At 38.7% G+C, this 21,321-nt stretch overlaps 1 pseudogene; it reads right to left on the bottom strand.

Moving 5' to 3' along the window:
• Positions 1-340: 340 nt before the first annotated feature.
• On the bottom strand, positions 341-20,508 carry LOC121432576 (annotated as a pseudogene).
• Positions 20,509-21,321: the final 813 nt, after the last annotated feature.

Raw genomic sequence — 21,321 nt, 5'->3', positions numbered from 1 at the left:
TTAAGGACTGCAGGAACCAGGTAGGACAGAAACCTCAGTCAACAAATTTTTGTGTCAATGATTTAGTTAACTTTTTTACTTGGAAAGAAAATTGCAATGGAACACTATACACCATGTTTCACTAGCTCTGTTAGTATTCACAACCACAGCAGCTACAGTTCAAGATCAAGATCAGCAATGCTGCCAAGGGCTAGTTTATACACAAATTAAATTCTTTACACCAGGTAAATGGTTGTCCACAACCACTGGTCAGTGTATATATGAATTAAAATTTCTGGACTTGAGGAGAAACAAATGCTGATCTAATCATCTACTCTGCTGCTTTTCTCCCCGACAATGCTCATGTTGGTTTGTCAGTTTGCTTGTGGTGCAGGGGTCTACTGACTCTGCCACCAGAAGAGGTTGTTGCTATGCCACTTTCTGCTTTAACATAGTCCAGTCAAATATTTCAGGGTCTTGAGAAGATGCTGAACATTGTCACATGTGCATGCGAACTGGAGCTTCCTCAAATCACAGCCCACGAGAGTAAATTCTTCAGGGAACCCCTTACACAAAACTTCAACACCAGAGGACCTTTCACTACGCTTTTCATATTTTTGTTTCTTTGTTGCAGACTTCAGCCTTTGACTGGCAGACTGATTCTATTAAAAACGCATCAAGACATATCCTAAAGATTCCATATCATCTTGCTGACTGCTCAAAACTAAAATGTATACTGAAGCTAATATCTTGGGCAGTGCCAGGGAGGTTTATGTCTTGTCTGTATGGGAACTCTAGTCTTGTACTGTTGTTTCCATACTTTTGGGTCAAACCAAAATCATTAAGAAGTAACAACATAGTGATACCCAATACCTATTGGGAAATTGTCTGGTTTAATGCCTCTGTGTATAAGAATATTTCAATGCACATAATCAGTTCTACTGACCATCTGTTCAGCTAACAAAAATAATCTTCTTTGTGAAAACTTCTTAAGCAGAAACTGAAGAGGTCTGCCCAGCGTGGCCAGAGAAATCCATGACTGGCACATTATATAATTTCTTTTGCCCACACCACTGTATGTGAGGGTTGCTAATGCCACTGTGAAGAGTCATATACAGGTTGTTCTCATACAGTAGCTGGGGATGCCTGACCTTCTGGAATCTTAGCTTCACTGCCACTTCCTTAAATAACAGATAAAAAGAGATTTTTTTTTTTTTAACAAACTGAGAAACCTGAGTTTACTCTACCTTTCTGCCCAGTTTTTTCTTTTCCAAAAAATAGTAGAGTAGACTGCTAAGCCAGAAAAACTGACTGGCTTTCAAAAACCATTTTTTCATACACTATATTCTGTTCATGTTCTCTCCTCTAACTCATCCCAGGTCCCCTCACCCACCTAACTCCATGCTCTCCATAAAACGGGCAGGTAAAAAGAGTACAACCACCGCTACACACACACACACAAATCCCATAAAAGCACAAAATGGGAACCTACACGTCACCTCACTCACCACACCATCACTTGACTCCTTCTGGAATCCAGTACCCTAAGAAGAGCTGCTGGAAGTGAGTTCAAGGGTTTACCTCAGAGTGGACTGCTCACTTGGCAAAGATTTAAACTTCTAACATGTGAGACACTAACATTCTGCACATCATCTCCATGCTCCAGTGACTACAATTCTTTCTTACTGAAAATGTGAAGCTGCTGCATTACTCAAATAAATAAATAAAATACAGTTTTATTGTCAACTTGTTCAATATGCATGTAGCAATATTGCCAGTAGCTGTGTGTTTAAGGGAATTTGCAGTATCAGATGGCCAGATCAAATTTTTGTCAGCATTACTGTATAAAGAAAATAATGAACTCATGAACAAATAGCAAAGAGATGGACCATTTGAAAGAGCTTGTGCTGTAAAGTGCCAAGATAAATTCGTTCTGAAAGCTGGCACACTTCAATGTTGTTGAAGATTTTTATCACATTTTCAATCCAGCACTTCCAATTACAACAATCACTAGAGGAGATTTCAGAAAGGGTTTCTATTAAATTTTCCCATTTTACTGATACATTATCCCTTTCAACGATCTCTGTTGAGTACTAAACTTTACCATTCCTGGTTATTGCTGAACAGATAATTTGAAAAACATGGCAAATATCCTTTTACCTGTAATTAGTTTTGCCTATTAAATTTACCTATGCATCAAATGAACAGTCTCAAAATGAGATCTTTTTTTTCTCATTTTTTCAAACTTCTTGGCAGCATTAAATAATGAAGTGATGCTAATTTCAGGTAAAAAACAAATGGAATAAGAAAGATTATGAAAATGTGTGAGGAAACAAAGGAGCTATTGTATAGAAAGGTAGTAGTGTATACTTATGATGCTCTAACTGTAGCCAATAATACAAGAAAAATCTATCCCGTATACCCATTTTGCAAGTACTTGCTACTTGCAGACTCCTCTATGTTCAAAGACAGATAAAAACTCAGCATGACTTTTAGCGGGATCTATTATGTACTAGTATGATGACTGGCATATAAAATAACACAAATGTCAAAGAAGAAAATTATGACTGAGTTAACAATCTGATTGGCCTTATTTCTATTCCAGAATCAGGCTATATATTCATAAACAGAATAAATAAATATTTCAATAACCTGAATAGAACCAAAAAGAAGGTTGAAGCAAAAAATTGTTATTTTCCTCACGTTCCCAGACAAGGAAACCAGAGCAATAGAAAAGCAACTGAGTGATCAGCATCGGGTTGCTGGGTTTTCTCTGTGTGAGAGAGGAAGGAGACAGGGGAACTTTCCTATCATGTCAGGTGGGAAACTGGGAGTTTTTCCTCTAACCTAATTTCTTAGAAGACTAAGTAAGACATTTAGTTCCAGTTTCATGGGGAACTTTTTATGAGTGACCCCATTTTAGTTTTAGCCTGGTCTGAAATTCACCCCACAATGATAGCCTCTTTCAATTTTTATTTAGCAAAGTTATTGTCGTGCCAAATGAAGACACCACTGTCCACCGCCTTCAGGGGTCTTGCATAAGGAACATCCACCTATTTAACAGCTGCTAAATGTTAATTTAGAGACATCAAGAACATGGCCTCCTATTCGTTTAAAAAGAAATTTACCTGCGGCCATTTAATTCTCACTTTGGATATCACAGGATTTTTGCTTTCTATAATTCTTTTATCAGAAATACTTGAAAGGAAGAAAATGGAAGAATAAGAATTTCAAAAGGATCAAAACTATATAAAACACAAAGAACACAATCTACTAAATTCTACTCATCTTAATATAAAGATTGATCACGGGAAATCAGAGAACTGGGTTCTGCTACCTAGTGCCTTGCTCTGCTCTAACCCATGAGGACTCCTAGGTCCAGACAGAAGGATCACAGGAAGGGCATTACTAGAAAGCTTGGAAACAAAGTGCGAGACAAAGAGTTCATTTCTGCTATTGTACTTGGATAGTGCTTGGAGCCTGGCCTTTCCTCCTTCCTGAGAAATATCTTCTCAGAGCTGGAGAGATGGCTCAGAATTTAAGAGGAGTTGTTCTCCTGGAAAACCTGGGTTGAGGTCCCAGAATGCACAGGTTGGCTGACAACCATCTGTAAGTCAGTTTCAGGGGATTTAATGCTCTCTTCTGACTTCCTTGGTTACTGGGTAGACACATCACACACACACACACACACACACACACACACACACACACCACTCATACATATCTTTGCCAATTTGAAACAATCTTTTCATGTCTCCCTGAGATTGCTGTAGCAAACAGATTAATTGGTGAATAAAAGAGAGCAATAAAAACTGCATAAGTACATCCTTGTAAATATCACAAGTCTTGTTTCTGTTTCCGCTCTCAGCCCCTGTCTTTATCACTGCAGTGTTTTGAGGTTCTGATAATTTTGCTCAATGATTCTCAGAGCACAGCCTGCCTCCCGTAACAGCAGGTGAGTCAACACTGCCTCTATTTTTAACCTTTCTATCTTGAACTGACTTTTCCTATATTTCAGATCAAAAGCAAATACTCAGGGCTTAGGTATCACCAGGCCCTTTTCCTTAAGCCACCCTCTTACAACTAACCCTCATTTCCACCCCTATGTTTTCCTCAACTTGCCTCCTTCAGTAACTCTCCACCGCTGCTTTTAACACAAGACTTTCCCTGCAGATAAATGCCAAACCTTCCATATCAGACCATGTTCCCAAAGTACACATTATTTTTAAATTGACACAGTCCCTCACCTTTACAATTGAATCTTTCATCTCATTTGCGTTTCTGAATGCCTCATATGGAAATGAACAAATAGGAAATCCCTTTTGACTGATCCTCTCTCAAGGTAATTCCTCCCTGAAGCCATTTTATTTCCTGCAGGCATATCCAGGTAAATGTGACCTAATTTAGTTAACCAGGCAGAATCAAATTATGTTGCTTTTTCTAATTAATAAAACTTTTTTTTTTTTTTTTTTTTTTGGTTTTTCGAGACAGGGTTTCTCTGTGGCTTTGGAGCCTGTCCTGGAACTAGCTCTGTAGACCAGGCTGGGCTCGAACTCACAGAGATCCGCCTGCCTCTGCCTCCCGAGTGCTGGGATTAAAGGCGTGCGCCACCATCACCCTGCTATCTTTGTTAATATATTATTAAGTAAAGAAATTTGCAATTCAACTTATATTCAAAAATACTCTCAAAATCCCTCTGCTATTTTTATTCCCAGAAATGGCCAATGAGATAAAGCTTTTCTCATTTTTTTTTTGTTTTTTAATTTATCACTATTACTTTATCCTTCTCAGGTGTAAAATATGGGCTTGCTAACGAGACAGCTTCTGACAATCTATGTGCTGGTGTGTATGGCTGTGTCTCTATGTGCTCATGCAGGTGTGTGTGTGTGTGTGTGTGTGCGCGCGCGCGCATGTAACTGTGTATGTGCTATTTGGGAAGGACATAAAATATAATTCTACAATAGCCTTAAGCTATCCTTTTTATTTGACTGAATTCCAAACATGTGGATTGACCTACAAAAATGTTTAAAGTGTAGATAGTAAGTAGTTTATTTAGAAGTGATTCTGTTGAAGAGAGAATTTCTCCATAATCCTAGCCTAGCTGTAGTTCATTTTGGCTTTTAGCTCCTGATTATGAATTTTAAAATTATAAATATGTTAAAAATATTCTTAGAAGTGTTTCGGGGTGCTACCTTTAATGACTCCAATAAATCTGAAAATTCTTTTAAAAACACACAAGAACAGCCTAGCACTAAAACTTTTAATGATCTCAGTAAACAATTGTCACTTCAATTAATATCATTAAAAGCGGTTGAACAAAACAAATTTAAGCCTCATAATGCCTTTGCACACATTTGACAAATACAAAGTAAGACACCCAGCAGCTTATTACTTAGAAGGACACTGAAGCCTGAAGCACATGTATTAAATTTGGGCAGTCTTGATGAAAATGAGAACCGGCTTCCTCATTATACACTCTGACATCCTTCATCTCAAACCAAACGAGAGAAGAGAGCAAGAGAAACTAGGGATATTTTCTGCATAAAGAACCGTATAATCCTTCACCTCCTCTGAATAGAGATTTATAGTTTTATTCCAACAACACTGTTCCGTGACATCTGAAAGGCTTCAGTCACATGCTGGAAAACACGCTTATTTCTGTGCAAATATTACGTGCATGAAGGTTCACTTGTTCTGACTTTCATTTAAGCACTGTTCTAGGGCGATGGTTCTCAGCATTCCTAAAGCCACAACCCTTTAATACGGTTCCCTGTGTTGTGGTGACCCCCAGCCGTAAAATTATTTTTGTTGCTGCTTTATAGCTGCAATTTTATGCTACTGTTATGAACCATAATGCAAATACCTGTGTATTCTGATGGTCTTAGGTGACCGCTGTGAAAGGGTCATTCAACGCCCAAAGGGGTCACGACCCCACAGGTCAAGAAGTGCTGTTTTAGGGATTTACACATTGTGCTTCCTGGAAACCTGCATTTTCCGAAACAGGACTGAGTTCCTGAGAGCGGAATGACAATGGATGGTGCCCTTGGGAGTCATTACTATAACTAACATTAACTATTTCTAGACTGTCCCAGATAAAACTGAGACTTTTGCAACCCAGATGTGGGATTAAAGTATCAATTCATGAAAATTTTGTAAAGAACATGTCATGTAAGTACACAATAAGCGTTACTACTCATTTTGCTTTGTTTTCTTCAAAATTGCTTCCGAATTTTGAGATAAATTACACAGTAGTCACTAAGATCTCATACTATTTTCCATGCTTTCTTGAAAGCTAAAAAACTTTCAGTAAGTGAAAATGGTTTTCACACGTTTTTTTTTAAAATCCACCAATTCCATAAATCTCTAAAATATAGAATTTTATAAAACCCCATTTACAAATACTTGAACACAAAAGAATATGAATTTCACATAATATATTATGCTTAGCATAATATTATACTTGTAAAAATGAACAGCAGAGACCCCACTAGTCAAATTTGTTCACCAAATAAATCAACAACTAAGTCATGCAAAACAACTAGAATCAACCTGTCAAAAAGGGAATCATAAAAAGGAAGAAAAACAGGTTTTGAAATAATAATGCCTGAAATTGAAGGAAATTTGCGAAAATTACAATAATCCCCAAATTAAGAAAATGGCATATGAAGACATAAAACAAATAAAAAACAAGTTAATGTTACTCAATTTTAGCAAAACTAGCAAATTACAGTCATTTTAAACTCATTTATGGAACCCTTATTTGTTAACTTCCATATTTTTCTGGCACTTTCTACTTTGCTTTCTTCTCATAATAACACACAAGACTTAACTTGCCATCTAAACCTTTTTTAAGAGTATTGTTGAGGACTTTCAAGTATTAAGTAACATTCTCTAGAACATGTTTATCTTGTGGTAACTAAATTTTACCTCCATTAGACATTAATTATTAGTTATTTATCTGTCTTCCGCATGGTAATCTTCTTTATACTTAAGATTCTATGATTTTGATTACTTTTGATGCTACATAACAAATTTGGTACCAGCCCAGGCTACAGGAGATTCAATCTCATAAACATAAATAAGCAATTTTAAACAAATAAAAAACTAATAGTGGTATCCAACCACTAACTTTTCATCTGGAGGAAAACTAAAGCTAATTCATTCTTTCACCAGGTACAATAATACATTTTAGAAGAAAAATGTAAAATTTATTTATCACATAAAATATTAGAAAATTTTTAATGTAGGTAGAAACTGGTACCTATAAAAGATCAAAAGTTATTTGAAGCTATATATTTGTATATTGATGAGAGAGATATCATAATCCAACCAACAGAATGAGTTTGAAAATATTTTCATGTAAACAAAATTATTACTCTGTTGTATAATAACATAATATGCTAGGAGATTTAACAAATAGTTAAAACTAATATAAACCTCCCTATACGAGAAAAAACTACAGTAAGAATATGGAAAGACAACCCTCAGAAAACTCTACCAAGAAAGTATATGTTTATATAAAATATACATGTTTATATATTAGAAAAAGCCAAATATAATATTAGAGATAGAAGTTCATACTAAATATGCTGCTAGATATCATATTATTCTCAGAGGTAAAAATTAAACATTATTTTTTCATTTCTTTTTTTTCCGTTTATTTATTTATTAAAGATTTCTGTCTCTTCCCCGCCACCTCCTCCCATTTCCCTCCCCCTCCCCCAATCAAGTTCCCCTCCATTGTCAGCCCATAGAGCTATCAGGGTTCCCTGCCCAGTGAGAAGTCCAAGGACCACTCACCTCCATCCAGGTCTAGTAAGGTGAGCATCCAAACTGCCTAGGCTCCCACAAAGCCAGTACGTGCAGTAGGATCAAAAACCCACGGCCGGGCGGTGGTGGCGCACACCTTTAATCCCAGCACTTGGGAGGCAGAGGCAGGTGGATCTCTGTGAGTTCGAGACCAGCCTGGTCTACAAGAGCTAGTGCCAGGACAGGCTCCAAAGCTACAGAGAAACCCTGTCTCGGAAAAACAAACAAACAAACAAACAAACAAAAAAACCCACTGCCATTGTTCTTGAGTTCTCAGTAGTCCTCATTGCCTGCTATGTTCAGTGAGTCCGGTTTTATCCCAGGTTTTTTCAGACCCAGGCCAGCTGGCCTTGGTGAGTTCCCGATAGAACATCCCCATTGTCTCAGTGTGTGCTCTACTATGTTCATAGCAGCATTGTTTGTAATAGCCAGAACCTGGAAACAACCTAGATGCCCTTCAATGGAAGAATGGATGAAGAAAGTATGGAATGTATACATTTTAGAGTACTACTCAGCAGTAAAAAACAAGGACTTCTTGAATTTTGCATACAAATGGATGGAAATAGAAAACACTATCCTGAGTGAGGTAAGCCAGACCCAAAAAGAGGAACATGGGATGTACTCACTCATATTTGGTTTCTACCTATTTTTTTCATTTCTTATAGATAGAAAATGAGGCCAAGAGCACTCATACATACCTCCCATGAGAAATGGACTTATTACAATCGTTTTGGAAAGGACTCTATCAATAATTATTCAAAGTAATTTATTCCCGTACCCTTTCAAAGCAGCAGCCATAAAAAGAAGTACATATAAAATGACAAATTCTCCTCAGCATGGTGGCACACATTTACAGCAGTGGCACATGGGAGGCAGACACAAAAAAGTGTCAAGTTCGAGAGCAGCGTTGGCTACATAGAGATTTCCATGCTTAGTCCAGACCCTGTAGTGAAACCTTGTCTCAAAGAAAGTTACTTAAAGCATTGCTCAGAAGTACTTAAACTGCCAACAGACAGGGAGGCATTATCATAGAAATTCTGGAGAACTTAAGGTTGCATATGACTTTGATACATTTCATGGCTAATAAAAAGAATGAGTAAGAATTACACCTCTGAATTTCAACTTTTGAGACTGTTAAGCAGAAAAAGAAAACAAAACACAGAAAAGTATATGCAATGTTTAACCATTCCTGCAAGTATGTATGTATATATTTTGTGTGATTTGGCATGATAGAAACAGACACTATTACCAAGAGAAAATGAAAACAAAGGGTCAAGCAATTTAAGAGGAAGTAGAAGAAGCTAAGCATAAACTAAAATAATAATGGAGAATGTATAATATGATAACATAAATTTGAAGTATGTAGGCATGTGTCCATTTAGATGTAGAATCTAACAATTAGACAAGGACCATTTGAACCACTTATCAGACAATAATCAACTCATTAATGATGGAGAAGGGTCGTCTTTCTATCTGTTGATTTCATTGGTTAAGCAATAAAGAAACTGCTTGGCCCTCATAGGTTAAAACATAGGTGGGAGGAGTAAACAGAACAGAATGCTGAGAGAAAGAAGCTGAGTCAAGGAGTCGCCATGATTCTCCCACTCCAGGAAGACGCAGGTTAAGATCATTCCTGGTAAGCCAGCTCGTGGGCTACACAGATTATTAGAAATGGGCTAGTCCAGGTGCGAGAGTTAGCCGAGAAAAGGCTAGATATAATGGGCCAAGTGGTGTTTAAAAGAATACAGTTTCCGTGTAATTATTTCGGGGCATAAGCTAGAGCTAGCCATGTGGGTGGCCGGGTGCCGGGGACGCAGCCCCGCCACTCATATTTCAACACATTAAGTCATTGTGGTTAACTGGTAAATGGGCTCAATTTAATTAAACTCAATGAACTACTCTTGAATTTTATAGTGATATTTGTTTATGATCTAATAAATAAAGCTTGTCTGAAGATCAGAGCGCAAAACTAGTCATGCTAGTCAGTCATACAGCCCAGGCAGTGGTGGTGCACACCTTTAACCCCAACACTAGAGAGGAATATACGGTGGGATGAAACAGGAACTTCCTCTTTTTTCAGTCTGAAGATTCCATAGCAATAAGAGCTCTCTAGTGGTCTTGGCTGCTTTGCTCTTCTGATCTTCAGCTTGAACCCCAATATCTGTCTCGAGGTTTTTATTATTAATACCAACTAGAATTTGTGTTATGAAATTTCCCCTTCACCAATTACTATCTGTCTAATTCTGCACAATCTAGTAACTTCCCTGAGCCTTGGCCACCTCTTTGTAAAATTCAAAGTCATCTACTTTCACAAGATTGTTACCAGAGTTAACATCTAGAACATGCCTTAACATTTAAGGGATTGTAAATTTCACAGCACACAACTGTTGTTATTGTTGTCTTATAATTTGAGTCATACATTATATACTTTATTCTGACATTTCCATAAGCCATTCATATTGTTCTATGCAGAAGTTATTCTTTCAAAGTAAGAACATTACTGATGACAAAATGGATGGTGAAAATCTTAACTATATGAGTGTATTAATTTATGATAAAGTTTCCCATTAACCACCAACATCATTACCATAGCCTGCCTACACCCTGAATATTAAGCTCAATCTAGGCCAGCCTATATTTCTTCAGAAATGTCTGTGCTCACAATTTGTATTCCATTATAGCAATAATGCAGCAAAATACTAAGCAGGTATTAGTTTATGGTTTTTCATAACTGCTTTCTTGTCTCTTTAATTAGCCACAAAAATCAGGAATAACAAAGACTGATAAACTTTCCACACATAACACTATAAACACCAGTGTAACCCTGCATTGACCAACAACTGATTGAGCAAAAGTTTCCATTGCTTTGTTGGTCTTGATATCCATCTCATGATCCATGAAGCAGCAGTATCAGCATCAATTAAGAACCCATGAGGGCAAATCAAAATGACTCCGAGATACCATCTTACACCATCATAATGGCTAAGATCAAAAACACCAATGATAGTTTGTGCTGGAGAGGATGCAGAGTAAGGGGAACACTCCTCCATTGTTGGTGGGAATGCAAACTCATACACTCACTTGGGAAATCAGTATGACGGTTTCTCACAAAATTTGGAATCAATATACCTCAAGACCCGAGAGAGAGAGATACATGGATCCCCCTGGGAAGGGGAAATAGGCAAGAACTCCTGCGAAAATTGGGAGTGGGTAGGGGAGGAAGGCAAAAGGGAAGGGGGAGGGGAGAAGAGAAGGGGAAAGAGAACATGAAGGAATGGGATGGATGAGGTGGGGGAAAGACAGAGAAGGAGAACAAGGAAAGAGATGTCTTGATTGAGGGAGACTTTATGGTGCTAGTGAGAAATCTGGCCTAAAAAAATTCCCAGAAATCCACAGGATGGCCGTAGCTAAGACCCTACGTAATAGTGGAGAGGGTGCCTGAACTGGCTTTCACTACCTTAATTGTCATCATAGAACCTTCATCCAGCAACTGATGAAAGCAGATATAGAGATCCACAGCTAAGCATTGGACTGTGGTGCAGGAGAATTGTCTGTATTCTGTCAATCATGTTATAAATAAACGCTGATTGGCCAGGCAGGAAATATAGGCAGGAAAACCAGACAGGAAGTAGAAATGATGTAATGAGAACAGGAGAATTCTGGGAAGGAGGAAGCTGATTCTTCCCACTCCTGCCCAGATCATTGAAGCAGCAGGATGTAATCTGCCCCACTGAAAAAAGGTTCTGAGCCACATGGCTAACATAGATCAGAAAAATGGGTTAATCAAGATGTGAGAGTTAGCCAGTGAGAGGCTAGAGCTAATGGGCCAATCAGCTTATAATTTATGGAGAACTATGTGTGATTTTCTTTGGGGCTAAACAGTTGTGGGGTCCTGGGCGGAACAGAAAATAAACAAGCAGGCTGGACCCTCCATGTTACAGGACTGAACTCCCAGAGTCCAGTCGAAGAGAGGAAATAGTGATAATATGAGCAAAGTGGTCAAAACCATGATGGGGATACCCACAGAAACAGCTGACCTGAGATAGTGGGAGCTCACTGACTCTGAACTGATAGTGGGGGAACATGCATAGGCTCAAACCAGGCCCTCTGAATATGGGTGTCAGTTGTTTGGCTTGGGCAGTCTGTGGGGCCACTGGCAATGGGACCAGAATTTATCCCTGGTGTTTGAACTGGATTTTTGGAGTCCATTCTATTTGGAAGGATACCTTGCTCAGCCTAAATATAGGGGTGAGGGCTTTGTCCTGCCTCAAAGTGACAAGCCAGACTTTGTTGACTTTCCATGGAAAGCCTTACCATCTCTGAGGAGTGCATGGTGAGTGGGGTGGGCAGAAGGGGAGGGGCGAGGGAGGAGGGGAGGAAGATGGAACTGGGATCGGTTTGTAAAATGAGAAAAAGATTGTTTAAAAGTAAATTTTAAAAAAACAAAAAAAGAATAAAAGAGTAAAAGAAAAACCTGTGAAGACTGAATCATGAAGAATCTGTATTCTGACAAGATTCCCTGAATGACTCTTTTGTGTATTGAAGTAGGAATGGGAGATTCCTAAGCCATATCTGGCACTGTTGTGGAAGGTTACACGTCATTCATCCAAGTATTAATGCCTGGCCTATGGGAAGGTCACATCAGAAGCTGGCTTTCCTGAGACTTGGAAGGGATCCTTTGTGAGTGAAGTCTGAAGAAGTTGTGTGTCTGCCTGCATGGTGTGTGTGGGGGTTGCAGATAAAGAATTCAGGTAAAAAGGATGGAGCATCTGTTTGCTGTAACCTGTGAAGGCCTACAGACTTATTTCTAACTGCTAGGGAAAGAGGTTTCAGATCAAAGCTGCAGTTCTAGCCCTTGGGTACCCTAGGGCAGACACAAACACACAGAAGAGTGGCTTGGTGATGAGGGATTCCCCTTTGTATGCCGTGAATGTGTTCTGTTACTGTTAATGAATAAAGCCGCTTTGGTCCCATAGCAGGGCAGAATAGAGCTAGGCAGGAATACTAAGCTGAATGTGGGGAGAAAGTAGGCGGAGTCAGAGAGTCATGTAGCCTCCAGAGGAGAAAACCACAGACCTCATGGTAAAATATAAAATAATTGAAATGGGTCACTTTAAGATGTAAGAGGTAGCTAGAAATACGCTTAAGCTATTGACCAAACAGTATTGCAATTAATATGTTTTATGTGAGATTATTTCAGGTCTGGGCAGCTGGAAATGAATGAGCAGCCTCCGCCTACAGCTTTGCTTCTGGGTGGAAAAAATGTCAGAATAGAGAAAAAGGCTGTATTCAGATTCTACATGGCACCAAGTGTGGTGATGTCATCAGGTGGCTTGCAGGAGCAGTCACCAGGAGGAAGAATCATCAGGCTACCTGCATGGGTTCTCAGTGCACCTGCACCAGTGGCTGCTCTGTCAGTGCTGGACAACAGCTAGGCCAGCATCAAGGAGGAAACACTGGGAGCGAGGTGAGTAACAACAGTCGTGCATCAGAAGAGGAAAACCCTATTCATGAGATACTTGAGGTTTTTGCCAAAGTACTAGCAGCAGGGCCCTGGGCTTTTTATGAACAGATGGTATTGAGTAGGCCAATACGGATTGGTGATTCTCAAATACTACCTCTAGGACCTTGTGCTACCTGGAGAAATATGTTATTATGCAGCATTTCTTGGGACAGAAATTCTTCTAACCCACTGTCTAAGTGCAGCTAAGTCACCTCTTCTCAGTAGCTTCTAAATTTCTGGAAAAAAAGGAGTCTCAATGAGTACAATCAGTTTGTCCATTTGAAAGCACAAATATCATAGATTTGTATATTGTTAGTGGTAATGTTTATGGTTAATGGGAAAATCAGCTTTATTTAAATAATTTTTCCAGAATGCTAAAAAAAAATGAGTGTTAATGTTATCTTGTTTTAGACTAATTTTTCTAATTTTTCTTTCCAGTTACAACAAAAGCATGCTACTTTACAGACAACAGATTTAAAATGACGTTTTCTACAGGCCTAATTAAATTTGGTGATTATATAACCATCTCTCCTCTAAGGGAAACCAATGGCACTCTATCTCTTTCTGTATTCCTTGAACCAAATTTGACAATCAAAGAAGGAGAATGCAGGGCACAAGTAATAAGTAAAATAAATTGAGTCTTGGCTTATTAGGAAATTCAATTTGAGGGTAGGAAAAAAAATGTATTCTTCACATAATGATGTGTTTATCACCCTTGCATAAGTCTGTTCCTTTTAAATTTCTACCTTTTAGGCATCAGATTTTCTCATTACAGCTAGGAAAATTTCTTGAATTGTGTGATCCCACACAAGGCCCTGAGCTCTTTACAAATCCACTTACAGTGTTTCAGTCTTCATGCTACACATGACAGATTCATAGCTGAGCACGAATGGAGCTATAAAATGGCAGAGAATTATTATTCTAGCATTTTAAACACTGACTAATTGATTAAAAAACAGAATCCTTGTCTATGGAACACGATTCCAAGAAGCTAATACTAAGATTTTCCATATCTTGGGTATTAGTTCACTTGCTTTTGTCACATAATCTCCCTTTATGTACAGTACTGCATATGTTACAGTAGAATTTCAATATAAATTGAGCAAAAATGTCCTCTACTGTATGGTGAGAAGTGATCCAAACACTATATTTAGATCATGAATAAGATACATAGAAATTTTTAGTGATTCCAAATGTCCTAATGTCATACTTAGTTGATTCAAAAAAATAACTACCTATAATAACTAAAAAGTCTTAATATTTTCTACTATTTATATGGGGTTTTGCCTATATTTATATCTGTGTGCCACATACATAAAGTGGCCAAGAAGGCCAGAAGAAGGTTTCAGATCCCCTGAGACTGGGGTTACAAAGGGTTGTGAGCTGCCATGCGAGGGTTGGAATTTGAATCTGCATCCTCTGCAAGAGCATCCTGTGTTCTTAACTGCTGGACTATGTCTTTCCAGCCCTTACATAAGATAAATTTTAAAGTCATTGTAATCCGGGACTGCTTTTTTATTTCTTTGCCATCCAGACCCAAATAATCACACAAAAACTGTATTAGTTACAACACTGCTTGGCCTATTAGCTCAGGCTTCTTATTAACTAACTCTTGAATCTTAAATTAATCCATTTCTATTAATCAGTATATTGTCACAAGGCTGTCTCCTTTTACTCAGTTAATCAACATATCACCACGAGATACTGTCTTCTGTCTCCTTCCGCAGCTACATGGCATCTCCCTGACTCTGCCTACTCTCTCTCTCTCTCTCTCTCTCTCTCTCTCTCTCTCTCTCTCCACATATGTGTGTGTGTGGGGGGGGGGTGTGTGTGTGTTCAGATTTCATACCTTGTTATATTCAGCTTTGCCATAGGTCAATGTAAATTCTTTATTAACCAATGGTAATAAAACATATTCACAGCATATGGAGAAGAATCCCCACATTGGTCATGAGATAAGATTCTAATTGAACAGAGAAAACAAAAGAATAACACAAAAGCATTCACCTGAAATTATGGACCTTCAGCTCCTTAATTCCTTCGTACTGGACCTACTACAAATCACTGAGAGGGTTAGATGAGAATTAACAAAAACACGCCCTTTGCAATTTGTGCTTTGCCCATTGCACTTGACAACAGCAAGACAAACTTAACTGTGGGGCTAAAGTGTTAGTTCCAAAGACAAACAACAGTGAATGAGTTTGAGAGAATAGTTATCTTGCCACCTTTTTGGGATAAAAACAAAGTCTATATTTCACACTTTCTTTTTCTTTCAGTAAAAAAAAAATACCAGATTTTTTTGAAATGCATTATTTTTCCAAAGTTAAACATGAACATACATACATTTTATCCTGCAGCATGTTTTTTTTAAAGTAGTGTCTGCCTCAGTATAAGATGGTGGTACCCTCAATGTCTAACCAGGGGTCCCAAATTAATAAATTTGGAGATGATACTACTGGATTATGCTACCTGGAATCAATACCATTATTTGTTATTATAAATTACATTGATGACCCCTTTTATCATATTTCTATTATTAATACACTTCATTCTTACATGTTCTTACTGGTCTGGGCTAGACCTAATGATATAATAGGACTGTAGTAAATTTTATGGCCATGGAAGCTTGATGAACTTCTTGAATACACCTATAAGAATCCTTGGAGCCCTTCTTGCATCATCATTACAACATGCTTTTATAACACCACACACAGAGGATGAGAGAGAAACATGAGAAGAAGCCAAGTTCTCCAGCTGAGTTATCATATACATGCCGGCATCTTACCAAGATGCCAATAGATACAGTGAAACAAAAACACAAAACAAATAAATAAGTAAATGCCAAAGAATACCAAGTGACTAGACACTCATAAGAAGTAATGAATGAGGGCTGGAGAGATGTCTCAGCAGTTAAGAGTGCTGACTATTCTTCCGTAAGACCCAGGTTTGATACTAAATGCCAACATGGTATCTCACAACTATCTATAACTCTAGTTCTAGGGGGTCTGATGTTCTCCTCTGGCCTCTGCATATACCACACACAAATGTAGTTGGTACAAGACATACTTGCAGGCAAAGCACAAGTGCACATAAAATAATAATAAAGTATTTTTAAATAAAAATGTCATTATAATTTAAAGTCACCAGGTTTAGAGATATTTTGTTACATACTGTGTGCTAGTCTACTATCTAATTTCACAACAAATGTCTGAGAACGAATAGCTGAAACGGGTTAATAAAAGGAAAAATTTGTTTTGAATCACAGTTGTATGGAGCAGGGCCCCTTGATCTGCCCAGGCTACCTGGCTAGCTTACACCTGAAATAACCACACAGAAACTGTATTAATTTAAACACTGCCTGGCCCATTAGCTCTAACTTCATATTGGCTAACTCTTACATCTTAATTTAACCCATTTCCTTCTATCTGTGTATCACCACGAGGTCATTGCCTACCAGAAGAGTTTCAGCATGTCTACCTCTAGCTGAAGATCCATGGCATCTCCCTCACTCTGCTTTCTTCCTCCCAGAATTCAGTTCTGTCTTTTCTGTCTACCTAAGTTCTACCCTATCAGGACAAGCAGTTTCTTTATTGATTAACCAACAAAAGCAACTCATAAACAGAAAGACTTCCTACACCACACAGTAACAAGGTTCTGGTTGGTGACTGAGGTGATGAGACCTTTGATTTTAGACAGTGGATGGGGTAAGGCAGCAAATCACAACAGGAGGGGGTGGCCTAGAAAAGCTGAACCCCTCATGGGAAGAATACAAAATCCAAATTTTTTACATAAAACTAAACTGGTAATAGAAAATTGGGGTGTCATAACATGTAGCATATTCAATATTTCATCGTTATAAAATCACATCACAGGAAAATGATTACAGAATGATCACACTACATTAAAACTGTGCCCAACATACACAGAAAATAAGGAAACTTGTCTGGAAGGTTGTAGCACATTTATCATATTTTGTCGAGGGAGAAAGTAGATTTAATATAGATGTTGTGATAGATTTTCACTCTGGAAGTAAATAACCTCAGCAATTAAAATTTTTTTCCTCAACAAACATATTTTCATATGTTACTCATATAACCTAAAGAACATCTTCAAATTAAAACATAGCTATAGGAAATTACTGCTACAAAATATATTTTCTCTATGTTCCACTCATTTGCTTAAAAGACAGTTTGCTGTGGATGATAAATACTTTAGGGAAAATTCATCTGACTTGCAAAACACTTTGGAATTCTAAGCACTTAAGAAAGCAGAAATAAGATAAATACATACACAGTGAGTCTAAGAGTAGATCCCTGTCTTACACTTGACACTATTAACTGTATTTCTACTAATGGCACAGGGCAAACAGCCACAAGCAAAATCTTGTTGAACCCCTGAGGAGACTCCACACTGTTACCGTGTCAGGTATAATACTATTTCCCTGATCCCCAGAATTGATCACTGAGATTCACTGGGAAATGCATCATTTGGATGACCTAATTCGAAGGCATCTCTGTTGAACACATTCTGATTAAGAAGCCATCACATTTTAAATTATATATTATTTTTATTGAACATTTTATATGCAAGTGTTTATTTTCCATCATATCCACCCCTCCTTCTTGCTCCACCTCTTCCTCTCAAATTCATGACCTCTGAGCCTATAATAAATATTGTTTTACACACAAACACACACACACATACATAGGCTTGGATAACCTATCAGGATTTCATCCTGAAGAAAACTGATTCTCCTAGCAGTCACTGAATGACAATCATCATTTTTGAGTTAGGAAATTCGAGGTTTTCATTCAGCTAAGACACTTTTTAATGTTTTTCTATACTAACAACACAGGATAACTATAATTAAATAAGATTCCTTCCCTACTGTATAAGTAAATGAAGTTATATTGCTTAAACACCTTAAGAGTTGACCAATAAGGTGTGTAGCACGTGACCACGCATGAAGAAAGATTTCAAGAAAGCCTGAGATTATTTTCTTCACTCTAAATGCCTACCTTTTCTTATTTATCTTGGATTTTTGACAGTTTGAACCAAAAAAAAAAAAGAATTCACTTTGCTTAAAATCTGTTCCAACCTGAAAATCCCCTGGAATAATTCAAATCTTTATGTAAAACTAGTGATGCTGACCTTTAAGAGATATCTAGTAATAATGACAATGTGATGAAATGAAAAATTCCCCGACACAGTCGTAGGAACAAGATATGGCACTGAAAATAGCCATGCATAACATGAAGTCTTGCTCATGTTATTTTTTAGTTGTTTGAGACAGCAAAAATTTAATACTTCGTACTTCTATAGGTCAGAAGTATGTCACTGGTATTTCAGGCTATTTTCAGGGTGTTGGGTTAGACTAATTTTCTTTCTAAAGTTAAAGGGAAGAATTTCTATGTTTACCATTCAGGTGTTAGAGGCCACCTCGTTGTTTGGCTCAGGGGTACTTTACTCCATCTTCACTGAAAGCTCTGTAGGTCACATCCTGTCTGCATACTTCTGACATTTGTTGTCCTCTTGTTTATAAACCTTTATGAGATCAGCTTAACCAAGCAACTGAAGAAAAAATGACATATGAAGGATAGCTGCTCCCCCAAAGCCAGTACGTGCAGTAGGATCAAAAACCCACTGCCATTGTTCTTGAGTTCTCAGTAGTCCTCATTGTCCGCTATGTTCAGCAAGTCCAGTTTTATCCCATGCTTTTTCAGACCCAGGCCAGCTGGCCTTGGTGAGTTCCCGATAAAACATCCCCATTGTCTCAGTGTGTGGGTGCACCCCTCGCAGTCCTGAGTTCCTTGCTCGTGCTCCCTCTCCTTCTGCTAGGCAGTTTGGATGCTCACCTTACTAGACCTGGATAGAGGTGGGCAATCCTTGGGCTTCCCACAGGTCAGGGAACCCTGATTGCTCTTATAACTGATGAGGGAGGGGGACTTGATCGGGGTAGGGGGAGGGAAATGGGAGGCGGTGGCGGGAAGGAGGCATAAATCCTTAAATTAATTAATTAATTAAAAAAAGAAAGATAGCTGCTTTGTAACTATAATTATAATTACATTTTACCATATACATGACCACAAAATTCTACTGATTAGGATGTTTTGCTACTTAGAATCATAACTCTGACTTAACTGAGATTTTTAAAACTTTTTTTAAGCGATACCTATTAGATACTTTTAGATTCATAAGATACAAATACAAGAGAGAATTTATGGTAGGTTGTCCTTTATCTACAGGACTTCAAAGCAATGCAGATCTAGCATCTACTATTATGATATATATGATACATTGTAGAATATACCAACTAGATCTGTCCTATTTTTGTTTACTGTTGGAATGATTAAACTTCATGACCAAAAGGAACTGATAGAAGAAAGGGTTTATTTCAGATTAAACTTCCAGGTCACAATACACCTCCAAAAAAGCCAGAACAGGAGCTCAAGGCAGGACACTGGAGGCAGGAACTGAAGCAGAGACCAAGGAGGAATGCTGGTTACTGGCCTGCCTCCAAGCTAACATTCAGCTGCCTTTCTTATGCGGTCCAGGACCACTGCCTACGATGGTACCACTCACAGTGAGGTGGGCCCTCTACATCAATTAATCAAGATAATGTCCCCAATGATTGCCCACAGACCAACGTAGTAGACAATTCCTTCAGCTAATGTTCCTTCTTCCCAAGTGTAAAGCTGAAGGCCAAGATTATCCATCATAGTCTGTAAACATAACACTTCATTTAAATTAGATCATTCTTTCCAACAACAAAAGTCAGAACATTGGAATTTATATGCACAGTACCTCTAGTTATAAGAGCAGAAAATTATTGTGTGCTCTCTGGCTTGTATTAAGAGTGATGATCATTCTGTTCAGCATGCTAACAAATCTAGTCATGTTATAGTAGATTGCTAAAGCCTGTAATAATTTCTGTCTCTCTCTCTCTCTGTCTCTCTCTCTCTCTCTGTCTCTCTCTCTCTCTCTCTCTCACACACACACACACACACACACACACATAGTAGTGTAAATGGACCATATATGTGTACTTCTTACTACCCAAAAGGAATTTGGGTCCAGGACCTTTAAGCATACCAAAAGTCACGGATGGCAAACCTCCAAATAAACTGACTTGTTACCACTCTGCTAGGGAAGCTGGTAGGCTAAGTGCAGATCTTTACCTCTGCCTCCATTACTCCAAGGCCAATCCTCAGCCTCATCCTCAACTGTATAGCAAAGCACCAATTGTGCTCTCCCCTTCCCAACTGATCATGTCGGCCTTCTCCTCCAACATTCCTTCCTTCCACTCATCCTCTGTCCTCTCTCCAGAGTGTAGCACCAGCAGGCATTCCCAGGAACACAGGTAGAGAAACAGGAAAGCTAGCTGCTAACCTCCTTATCTTTGTCCTGTACTCTAAATCCCATCCCACTTCTGCGACCCAGCACTGTAGTTGAACACCTGCTGCAGCCTTGTCTCCCCCGGTCCCCATTCCCAGTGGAACACTCAGATCTTTCCCTCAAACCTCACCCCTCCCCATCCCACCCCACCCTGCTCACTACTTTGTCCCAGTGCCCAACTCCAGTAGGCTCCTCGAGCCAGGGAAACAGGTAGCATGACTGCAGATCTTCACCTTCCTTCCCCTCTTCCAACCCCAGTCCCCTAGTCTCATTGGACCACTGCAGCAAACCACCTGCTGTCGCCTCCCCCTCCCCTCTGTCCCCATCTCCAGCAGACCATACATATTTTCTCCCGCAACCATCCCCCCTACTCATCCTGTTAGCCCAGCTCAACTTCAGTTATCCCAACTGAAAAACAACTTCAGCCGGCTTTCACTAGGAACTCTCCAGCCACGTCTGCCAGAGAAGCAAGTAGGCCAGCAAAACAAGTATGTGAACTTCAGCTTCCTCTTTTCTATACCCAATCCTTCCAGCTCATCTCCATCTCTGTATCAGGCTATCTGTTGTGGCCTCTTCTCACTCTGCACCTCCATCCCCAGAGTACTAAACAGATCCTGATGGGACACCCGTTTTCC

Source organism: Microtus oregoni, unplaced genomic scaffold (assembly GCF_018167655.1).
Source record: "Microtus oregoni isolate MIOR12 unplaced genomic scaffold, Mior012 000035F_ref0000213, whole genome shotgun sequence".
NCBI classification, from domain to species: domain Eukaryota; kingdom Metazoa; phylum Chordata; class Mammalia; order Rodentia; family Cricetidae; genus Microtus; species Microtus oregoni.
Note: the sequence above shows the minus strand (reverse complement) of the source record. Positions and strands in the feature narration are given on the sequence as shown.